At 34.0% G+C, this 12,142-nt stretch overlaps 1 long non-coding RNA gene across 2 annotated transcripts in view; it reads right to left on the bottom strand.

Annotated features, from left to right (window-relative positions):
- LOC110074998 (uncharacterized) overlaps positions 1-12,142 on the bottom strand; it is a 40,161-nt gene that overhangs the window by 22,602 nt on the left and 5,417 nt on the right. Inside the window, exons 3-5 of one of the 2 annotated variants that reach the window (XR_013545606.1) lie at positions 10,122-12,042; positions 8,259-8,394; positions 6,918-7,070 (exon numbers count right to left, since the gene is read on the bottom strand). This is a non-coding gene — a long non-coding RNA (uncharacterized LOC110074998). Of the gene's footprint in view, positions 1-6,917; positions 12,043-12,142 lie in introns of both variants that reach the window. The other variant, XR_013545607.1, reaches the window with a different exon arrangement.

The following is a 12,142-nucleotide window of genomic DNA, read 5'->3' as shown; positions in this document are numbered from 1 at the left end:
AAAGGCTCACAAAGGGGTGTGGCACTGTTCTGCATGAAAGAGTTTATTTTATTTTATATGTTTAGTTTTAGAGGGCAGACTAATTCAGGTGTAAAATAACACTGCCAAGCAACATGTTGTCTCCCAAATAGTAACTAGATGAAGAAACTTTTCCAATTATTTTTGCTCTAAAAAAATTAATACCTGTTTTAAAATTATTAGTGGTCTTTAAATTGTAAGTTATTTTATTAGATGTTAACTTGTTTTTTTTTAATATTGTATTTTATTCTCTCTTTATTTTAATATATTTTAATCCACTTGTGAGCCTTAGGTTCCTGTACTGGGAGAGTGGTAGCAAAAGAAATGAAAACAAATACATTTAATTGTGGTAGGAGTGATAGTGCTGATTGCTCATGGTGGCACAGATGGAACTATCTCAAGGGGCTTTTTCCACTTGTGCTATCTCAGTTCACAAAGTAATGGTAATAACACTACTTAATACCCCATTTAGAGAGTGAAGGTGAGAAGAATTGCCTGTTGATGTCAACAAAATAGAGTATTGTATCTGGATGCCCAGTAATAACTGATACTAAGCCTAATAACTAGGCCTAAGCTTTTCTGGGAGCAAATGACAGCAAAAGATTGATGAATAATGTCCTGGAATTAAATGTTGCAGCTTAAGTGAGGAAATGGCATGTCTCTCTTTCTTCCTCTCTGTTTAATGTAGCAGGATTTTCCTGAAATACATAGAGTACATGTCCTACACTGCACGTTATAATATTTTGTATGGTCTGAATCAGCCTGAAGCTGATTTTTCCCAATTGAGGTTGATTTTGTTCTTTCCCCCTTTTTTACATAAGGAGATAATCACATACTGCACAGAAACACATATACTTTGGGAAGGGGGTGAGGAGAGGCAAAATTTACCCTTTTCCTCAAAAATAAGACCTAACCTGAAAATAAGCCCTAGTAGGATTTTTCAGGATGCTCATAATATAAGCCCTGCCCCCAAAATAAGCCCTAGTTAAGTGAAACCCCGCCCTCCACCACTGTGCAGCAACCAGAAGATGACATGACTGTAAAATAAAACATCCCCTGAAAATAAGGCCTAATGCATTTTTGGAGCAAAAATTAATATAAGATCCTGTCTTATTTTCGGGGAAACACGGTAGATAAAAATTTCCCACCATTTTTCTGCCCCATGCAGCTTTTCTTCCTAGGAGATTTCATATCTGTAACAAATACATAGATGCAACCTCATCAGTTTAATGAGAGAACAAGAAGCTTTGCAATTGAAAAGTAGGGTATGTGTTATGGAAGATAAGTTTTAATCTCATGGATCCTGTTGAAATCATCCTATGTTCAGAGGTTCTGAATGGGGCATACTCAGGTCATACTCAAGTGTGTGTGTTTTTTGTCTATGAACATTCCCTTTGCAGTCAGGTATTCACGTGCCCAATTGCACAGTGATAACCTGCTTTCATAAAGAAATTATGGTGTAAAACCATCCTATGAGTCATTAGAATAGTTCTCTCTATAACAACTGCTAGAGTAAAGTATAAAGGCCAGAGAATAGTAACAGTCTTTATAGTAGGACTATAAGATATTGTGGGCTGAAATTCTGTTGCTTAATTCAATATGTTTTACTAGAGTAGGCCCATTGAACCAGTGAGGATTTGGTGGGTCAACTTCTCTGTAAGTTCCATTAATTCAAATGACCCTACTCTAGTTGTAATCTACTTTAGCAAAGTAGATTACAACTAGGGTAAGCCCATTTAAATCAGTGGAATGTATGGAAGAATTGACTCACCAAATCTCCAGCAATTCAGTGGGCCTACTATAGTGCAAAATATTACGCTAAGAAACAGGATTTCGGCCATGTTCTGGTTGTATTATGTGCTTCTACAAATGGACATATATACTCCGATATGCAGATGATACCACTCTGATGGCAGAAAGTGAGGAGGAACTAAAGAACCACCATCACCACTCTCCGGAGAATGGCTGCTTTATATCACATTACCTTCACTCTCAACTGTGAAATGCATTGTTATTGCCTGATTGTCAAGGAAACATAGTGAGTACTAATGCCATTATGACCAGGCAGTGAAGCTGCAGTACTTCCTCCAGTTGAAAAATGGACAGGTGCATCATTTAAAGTCTAACTGGCATAGACAACTGCAGTACCAACCCCAACTCTTATTTCCTATCCATTGTAAAGCAATTCCATATGAGAGATTCTCATCACTTTGATGTGTTGGTGTATTTGCAGGGGAGAAAATAGTACCAGCTAAAATCTTGAGAACTATAGGGGTGCAGTTACATCAGTCCCTTTATTGGAAAAAAGGTCACAGTAGTGAACAGGCTGAAATCCTCTTGCATAACTACACAGGTGTAAATGGGGATTGTCACCAGCCCATAATGTTAATCTTTAATTTAATTTAGCACTTTCTAACACACACACACACACACAACACAACACATTAGAGCTTATTTTCAGGGGATGTTTTAATTTTTTCATGTACAACAATCTATATACTGTATATACAAATACAGTCATGTCATCTGGTTGCTGCATAATGGTGGAGGGGCAGGGTTTCACTTAACTGGGGCTTATTTTAAGGTTAGGTCTTATTTTCGGGGAAACAGGATATCTGAATATTGCTTCTGGATTGCTGATGACAGGATTGTGACTAGCACTGATGATCTAGTGACAATGTTCAGATATTATGGGGGGCATCCTAAGGTTTCTAAACACTTCCCCCAGGTCAAAAAGGATCCCTAGAGAGCCTTGGAACCTGGGATAGGATTGGGAAGTTTTAAATCACATTAAATCAAAGTAAAGATTAATGTTGCAGGATGATGTCATCGCTATTTACACCCAAATAGCTATATCAACAGGATTCTAGCCAACAAGATCTTAGGGAGTAAATGTCCTTTGTGCTTTTGTAGTCTGTCTTTATGAGAGACACAGCAGTTTGACTGTGGTTGAGTCAAATCTTACAATTTCTTCAAATTCTGGTGTTGTGGAGAAGCAAATTTAAGGAAAAATGCTGGAAATCTCTTTTAATTATAAAGGGCATCTCCTGCCAGTCATTTGAAACAAGTTTTGTGCTAAGGGACATTGTGGTGAACTGAACCCAGAGATCTCTTCTTGGCCTTACAGATGTGTTATTGAATGTTTGAGCCTCTCCAGAGGAGCTATTAGTCATCTTTTGCTCTTCAGACCAATGTGAACTTACAGAGGAGCGAGTGAGTGTGTGCATTTTGTTCACTACCTCAGATTTAAAAATAAAATAAAATGAAATGTCATTTGGAAATGTTCAGACAAATATATAAATACATAAATGAGAGGTACATGCATATGTCTGCTCGTTAGTGATTCATGTCAATGCAACTGTTTCTATTCAGCACTACCACTAGGTATATTCATAATTTATTCCTTTTTTTAATTTTGAAAAAATTAAAAAGTAGAAAACAGCATTTAAAAAATATTTTTCTTAAGAAATAATCAAAAGTTTAATTAAAATATTTTAAATGTTTCCAACATTTCTGTCTCTGTTTCTCTCTCTTTTGCAAAAAAAAAAAAAAAGGGGGGGGGAGGGCGGGGCAGAGGGGATCTTTGTATTTGTGTAAAGTTTAAATAGTCAAATGATTTTGGTGCCTAAGGAAAGTTGCCACTTGTCTGAGCTATATCCCTGGGGATATGACCCTTTTAATCCTCTTTAGTTAATGTATTGGTGATCTTTACTTAGGCAAAGTAAACAGTGCTGATCTGAACAAAGAGGAGGTCATGCTTCCTGCATTACACTCTGACCCTGAGGTCATGGCCTTTGTTCACTTCTCAATAGGAATTGCTCTCAGAGGGCCACCACAAAATGGAGAACTAATTTAGGCGCGTGCTAGTATAGAAAGGAAGAGTATCAGGATTACTTCATTTGAAACTATTCAGTACCAACATTTATACAGTACATACAAAAACTGATGTATGGATAACTTCCTTCAAGCATCTAGCATAACTTCTCTTTGAAATTATTCCTCGATTGTAGCCAAAAGCATTCAATCATTCACAATGCATGGTCCAATATGATAATTAATATTAGCTACTCTTACATTGCAGGTATACAGTTATATTACATTAATTTATCTTCAGAACTCTGAAATTTTAATTATTAAAAGGAAGTGGAAAGTCAAATTAAAACTCTAAATGGTTTGTGTGATATGCTAAATCCAAGGTCTAATACTGAAATCATTTAAAAATACATATACTCTACTTTGAGATAAGTGGGATCTTTAAATAATATTTTTGGTGATCACCAGACTTTTAAGTTATATCACTGAATGTTGATGCTATCAAATTACTAGAAAGACTATAGCATATTCTGTAAATAGGGAAATTATGAAAAATGAAGAATCATAATGGACCGGTGTATACAAGCTATTTTGTTTACAAATTTACTTGAGAAATATTTAATACAGTTTTATCCTTTTTCATTTGTAATTCTTGATAAGAACAGTTTTTTTTACATTGACTACATTTGTTTAGAAGTATCTGCTTCTTTAATCTGAATAAATGCTGTCTGGAAAACAAAATCCAAAGAAAATAAAAACACAAGTTCATTCACAAATTAATATTTATTTTTTATATATATACTAAAAATGGTCTGACTGAAAACCCTTGATTAGTGATTTTTGCACTAATCATATACAATTTCAGGGATTTTACTCAATGTAACAGAGAGATACTTCTGAAATTATATTATACTTGCACCATAATACTTTTCCATATTTCCATACTCAAACCTGTGAATGGACTTCACGGCAGATTAACAGGTGGGTGAGATAAAACAGCTGATGGACATTTATATAAAGCCCCATATTTTGTTTTGTTGCTTAACTTCCTGCTTTTATTTGTTTCCAAATAGTGAAACAGTATCTGTAATACAGTTATGATGACACAACAAATGGTACCGTGTTTCCCTGAAAATAGGACAGGGTCTTATATTAAGTTTGCTCCAAAAACGCATTAGGGCTTATTTTCAGGGGATGGTTAATTTTTTTTCATGTACAACAATCTACATTTATTCAAACAAAGTCATGTCATCTTCTGGTTGCTGCACAATGGTGGAGGATGGGGTTTCACTTAACTGGGGCTTATTTTTAGGGTAGGGCTTATATTATGAGCATCCTGAAAAATCATACTAGGGCTTATTTTCAGGTTAGGTCTTACTTTTGAGGAAACAGGGTATTAACTCTTCTTTCTATATTTATTCAGTAGTTGTTGACTCAAGTTTTGTCAAACCAAACAGCACCTAAGTAAATGTTGATTATTCTGTGAATGTATTCATTGATTTGAAATGGATAATAGGTATTCCTTTTGTAAATGTTTTCTAAACTATAACTCACTATTGTGCATGTAGATATGTAGTGTGTTGATCAGTAGGACTAAATCTTAGATTTGGGTAACATGGGAGTCTAGGTAGGAATAGGATATTTATTTCCACCATGTTTATGGTGGCTGCCTATACTCCCATTTCAGCCAGTATATTTTATAGGTACTATGGTGATAAACATGCTTTGGAGGAAGTTGGGAACAGTATTCTCTGAAGACGATGATTGCTTATGGCCTGTACTTGCTTAAAACCTATCTAGCAGAATAGGAGTAACATCAACATCATAAGCAACTGCTGTGTCAAATGACACAGTACATGGCTCAAAGTGTAAGGATTCTCACTCTCTTATACTTTGCAATAATAATCCTAAATGATACTTGTAAGTAGTGGATCAACTTGTGTAAATATACTTGGGGTACCTAGTGTGGTGTAGCAGTTAGAGTAACAGATTAGGTGTCAGGACACTTGGGTTCAATTTCAAACCGCCCGTGCCCCCCCCCCCGGAAGCTCACTGGGGAGGGCAGGTGGAACTGGTAAAACCACACATTAAATACCTCACTTACCTTGAAAACTCTGTTAGGGTCACTATAAGTCACTACTGACTTGACAGCATATAACAAGAATAAATATATTACCATATTAATATTGGCTGGCTACCTTTCTTAAGGTTTTATGTCAAAGTATTCCAGCTTCTGAATAAATAGGCGTTCTGTATGTTCACCAGTATACAGAAATATTTTTTCCTGAGCAACATTTATTGAAAGAAATGTGTTGCAACATGTGGTCTTATTTGGGGTGTACTCCATCTGGGAAATGTTATTTTTGTTTTAGAACGTAACATCCAGAAAGAAAAACTATGTTTCTTCGTTATGTTCAAAACAAGAAAATCCTGAATTGGTATGTAGAGTATTTTACTGATTTCAGCAGAATACAGTAAATGTTACAAGGGATTATATTTCATAACTGGAAAATAAAAAAAAGTTTAGGATTTTTGTGGATGTCTGCAATATAAACATGAGCATTTCTTGACACTTCTGTCTTTGAAGCAAGGGGCCATTTCTTTACTCTGTCTTTTTAGTAAGCTTTGATAGTAAAATAAAACCTCAAGATTTAACTTTTCTTCTCTACGAATGGTGATTTTACAAGAAAATAAATACAATTTTTAGTTTTGGGTAAGGTGCTGAGTGAATTTTATAACATGTCTCCATTTACAATATGAGATTGCATAAATAAAGATGTGGCAGTAATTGTCAATTATTAACATATTAGGTCTATATCATTTGGAATTTTTTTAAAGTTTTGCCTGTGCTCACTGAGGACTTTTGTGATGTGAATGTGTTCTTGTACAGCAGAAAATACTTTGAGCATTGCTACACCAGTTACAGCAATAAGAAGGCATGTAGGAGTCTCCTCTGTATGTGGCTGATGTGATGCTTTCTTCTAAAAAAAGTGGAAGTTCTGTATACATTTTGATTCAATGTATAGTATAAGAATACAGATGCAATGAAGTAATCACAGACACAGCAATCCCCTTTATAAAAATACCTCTTTTCCAGAAGGTTGCATTTTATTGTTTGGATTCTGTTGCCTTAAGCATTATAATGATTTCCTCATACGGTGGGTTCTTTAAATTTTTAACTTGTTTAATTCACCACACAAAAACTTATTTTCTATTCCAGTAATAATCATTTTTGATAGCTGCAAAAATACAAAAAGGGATGAATTATCTACAAATGAATTTGCATGGGGATAATTCTGTAGTAATAAACTTCAGACAAATTGACATTAGTCTGTGTTAAGAAAAACAGTGAAGACACACGTAGCACCCTAAAGAGGAATAAATAAGATTTGTGAAATTTCTACAGAAACAGGTAAGTGGGTATACCAAGAATTCAGAGAAGAGTGTTTCTTAAAAGCATGGTGATGGAGATGATGCATTATATTTCTGAAAATATGTATCCATCCGCATAGCATTCCCTGAAATATTTAGTTGCCAATATACGTATGTTATTATTTGAGATGCAGTATTATTTGTAATTGCAAACATCAGCTTTAGGTTTCCAGTCCATATACTGTGTATTTTAATCTGTTTCATTACTTTTTCAAAATTCTTCCATACTAGTATTAAATATGGTATGTTAGAAAAATATATTTAAATTTATTTCTTCACAACTCAATGAACGTTCATAATAATCCGATTTAAGAAATTCCTTTTCTACAGAACTTTTAGTTGTACCAAGTATTATATTGTTCCGATTTATTTAACCACTTTAGTACTTTCACAGTACTTTGCTGATTAAATTCATATCCTGTTGAAAACTGCTACATTTTAGAGGTGTCCGATGTATGTATATGACAATATTCCTTCAGCCGCTTATGCCACCTTACTGATTGTTGCTTGGAAATGCTGGAACTCCTGTACCGAGATAATTACATGGCACCCCCTTTATAGAGAAAGAGATTTTGCCTTTGTTTTTTAACTTCTGTATAAACAGTTATACAGTATCTAGTGGTGCCCTTCTGCTGGTGGAGCAGAAACAGCAAGCAGATCAAATTTCCCTTTGCAGCTGCCCCCGGCCAAATTTTCTTCAGATATCTGGGGAATCCTCCAGACCACATTTTGTGGTCATGCAACGGACTTCAATAAGGAGAAAGAAAACTCCCATTGCAAAAGCAGAAGTCGACTTCTGTAGCATTGAATTTGACCCTGTAATGTTTCTGTTGTGGATATCTCTAAAACTAAAATGGGGTGGGTAGTGGATGGGTGGTACAGAATTAACAATACGATTTATATGTTTGAAAGTACCATGTTTCAAAGTCACTTAAAGTTTTGAAGATTGAAAGAGAGTGGCTTTGATTTGTTCCCTTTGGGTCCAGAGAACTTACTTGGTAAAGGTAAGGTACTGTACTTTTGTTTGTATACTGAGTGATAGCTGATTAATAACTGTGCATCTGTTTATGGTATGTATGGACATCCTGCTCTATCTCTGACTGTGGTCAGTGGAAGTAAAATGTTTACATCCTAAGGAGACATAAAAAAAAATTAATAGTGCAATCCTGTGCATAGCTATTCAGAAGTAAATTTCACTGAATTCTGTGGGATATTACAAGCACATGTGTATATTCTTCCACGCTTTAGTTAAAATAACTAATAAATATAGGAGATACCATGAAATAATCCACTTTGTTCCTGACCATTAAAGGGCTTTTACACTTCAAGAAAATACTCAGGTCTGAAAGAAGATAATTTCTAAGTGAAGACACAACCACTAGTATGTGTGCATGCATCTCATATGCAAATGGTCATACTAATGTACCTGAGCATTTCTCATTGTTTTAAGATCTGAGATTTAATTAATCACTGACAGCATTTGCTTACCTGTACAGTAAATGAAGGATAATAAAGTAATCCACCTGGAAATTCTCCTGAGCATGTCTCAGTAAAATTATTAAAAGTTTTAAAGGAATACTACCACATTCTCTTTCAATACTGTAATAATGCCCTTAATTTCAATTGCGTAGCTGGCCATGCTAAGAACTGTGCAAGTTAACATTTGCTATTATTCTTTCAAATGGCCATGTAGATTCTAGGGGGAAAAACCCCTTGTAATAGATTTCTTTCAATGATTTTTAAAGCACATTTATTTTTGCAGCATCTGATTAGGCAATAGTACATCTTAGGTACATTACGCACACACACACATATACACACATATATATATTCAACTACAGTGTCCTGTACTGGCAGCATGAATTTCTGTGTTTGAGGGCCGTACGCTTGACTCTGAAAGCATATTATTTCTAGAACTATCTAGAATCCAGGCATTCAGAATATTTATAGAATGCTGATTTAAATCTTTAGAGCTCTTGCCCACTGAAATCCAAAGGGACATTACAAGCATTTACCTATGGCTTGATTTCTAAATAAATTGATAAAATTAAGTAAGTTGATAAACATCCTTTGGAAAAAAAAATACATTTGTAGACACGTGAAGACTTGACAGCCAGGTTTTTTAAATATTCTGTTTTGGTTTTCATAAATCTCTTTGACCATTGATTAATTTTGTTTTCTGCATATCGCAGAAATATTTGGGTAGCTTAGGATATGGATGACCACATTAGCAACAATAGTAAATGCTATAGCAAAGGAAATTATTTTGAAGGCCATTGAAAGTTATTTGGTCAGTGCATTTAAAATGCTGACATCCCTCAAAATTGTATAAGCTTTCTCTATCTCACTAGCATTTTGCTAACCACAAGAAAATGCTAACCAGAAGAAACATTCTCAACATTTGTGTTGTACCTGTATTAGACCAACTCTTTAAGTTAACCTAACAAAGGTACCCACTAATACAGATGTTGGTATTTATTAAGTAAGGCTCTTTCAGGCAACATCCTGTTTTCGGTTTGTGTGTGTGTGTGTTTTTTTTTTTTTTACAATGGAAAGTGATATGCACATAATTGGCAGTTACTGTAAATGTAACAACAAATGGCAAGTACTTTAGATTTTCATTTTCTTAATCTTGATAACTGTCAAGTGTTTGTGTTCTGGAAAAAATCCTTTCTACTTTGGAATACCAGAAAGAAAGAAAAACCAAAACAAAACCTCAACGTATACCCCATTATTATTTACAAAATGTTACTTATATGAAGAAAGAACGACATACAGTACACTGTAATCTAGTCACCAATGTCCTTTGGCCCAGTGGAGGGGACACACTGATATATTCTAATCTAGAACATATTTACCTGGAAACAAGTTCCTTCAAACTTAGTGAGTGTTATGTTTATGTAGACACATTTAAGATTTTGTTCTTAAATATCACTTTCCATCCAGATTATATTCCAAACTGACATAGAAACACTGAGGATAGTCTTCTCCAGCAATGGCTAGTAGTTCAACTGTGCCTTAAATATCCCTGTGAAAACACTTATACTGTGACTTAGGAAATTAACTGACTGAATCACTTACCTGAGGTTATGCCCCATTTAATTCAGTGGGATATAGCAGTGAGAAAATGTATATAGGGCTGTGTTATTACTTTACCAAAGGTTTAATAAACTAAACTATGTTTAAAATGTAGTAACACTAATTAAAAGGAAGTATTTTGCTTAGTATTTATAATCCTTTAGGCAGGCAGTTTGACATATTTTGTTTGCTTTTTAAAAAGAAACACAATGAAATGTTAAAATAGAAGACACAATAAGAACAAAGCTTACTACTTTTGTTATAATGTTTAATGTGCTTAAAATCAAATTATTTTGAAAACAGGAATCGTATATAAAGGGATTTTATAGAAATAAGACAAATCATGAAGTGAATCTGTTATTTGTATTCATATCAATATATTTTTCTCCTCTGATTTTTATTTTTCTTCATATATGTGCGCTAAACAGAAATTAAGGTAAACGTGAAGATTACATTATGTTCATATGTTTTCATTAATGGGATAGAAAAATAATAGAATTCAGAACAACCATTCATATTATATCTCCTGCTTTATTGATATTTTTATAGTTGATATTTTTTAAAAATACCCTGATTCCCCGAAAATAAGACAGGGTCATATATTAATTTTTGCTCCAAAAATGTATTAGGGCTTATTTTCAGGGGATGTTTTATTTTTTTCATGTGCAATAATCTACATTTATTCAAATACAGTCATGTCATCTTCTTCTGGTTGCTGCACAATGGTGGAGGGCAGGGGTTTCACTTAACTAGAACTTATTTTGGGGGTAGGGCTTATTTTCGGGGAAACAGGGTAGGTATGGATAAACAAAGAGATCAGCAGATCTGCAAACAGGCATCTATCTGTGTACATATATTTACACCCTATCTCTATCTCTGTACAGATACATATGTATCTATATATCTGAAGCTTGACCATATATTATATACTGTATGTGAAAAAGTCAGTGCAAGACAGAGATTTGTGGATCAACACGGATAAAAGTCATATTAAGCCTTTAAATTATATTACTTAATTTCAGCCCCACTCCTTTCAAGTGTTTTGTAATGAGAGAAGAAAGTCTATGCTGTATTAATATGTATTTCTATATAAAATAACACATATAATGCAATTTTAAATATATAACATATTATATATAATATTATATTCAGTTTCTAGTATTATAATGCATTTCCACTGTTTAGTAACAGTCAGTTTATATCTGCTTTTTAAATAAGAAAGTGACTTTGAACTATTTATGAAACGGCATGGCACAGAATTTAAATTGTTTAGTTGTTGAGCAGATATAGTATCAAACTGATTTTACTGAGCATGTCCTTTTGCCTTTAAAAAAAAGGTGATCACAGTCCAGGTGAAAATAACTGTTTTAAAGTCCCAATGCTCAGATATCACCAACTGAGATCAGAACACTACAACATTCTGTGGAAGGGATGATCAATAGTAATTTATAGTAAAATAGTGCTTCCTAATATAAAACATTATGATACATTATATAATGCTGGTCTTAAACTGGCAGAATGTAATCTATGTGTATAATATTATCAATATTAAATTGTTGTCAAGCTTATAATTTTTTAAAAAGCCCAAGAGCTCAAAATCCAGTACTATGAATAATCAATAATACTTATCTTGGTGTGGCAGTTGATCTTCCAGCTAAAATATGAACACATGGATTTAAAATTGTATCTGTCCATCAGAATCTGAGAAAAAGATAAACATTATTTTATAATCTGCAGTTTTGTTTAGTTTCCCCTCAGCATTATTATTTTAAATGCCTTGTTCATCTGTTACAGTACCTTG

This window comes from Pogona vitticeps, chromosome 5 (assembly GCF_051106095.1).
Source record: "Pogona vitticeps strain Pit_001003342236 chromosome 5, PviZW2.1, whole genome shotgun sequence".
NCBI lineage: Eukaryota > Metazoa > Chordata > Lepidosauria > Squamata > Agamidae > Pogona > Pogona vitticeps.
This window is presented reverse-complemented; position numbering and strand designations above follow the sequence as displayed.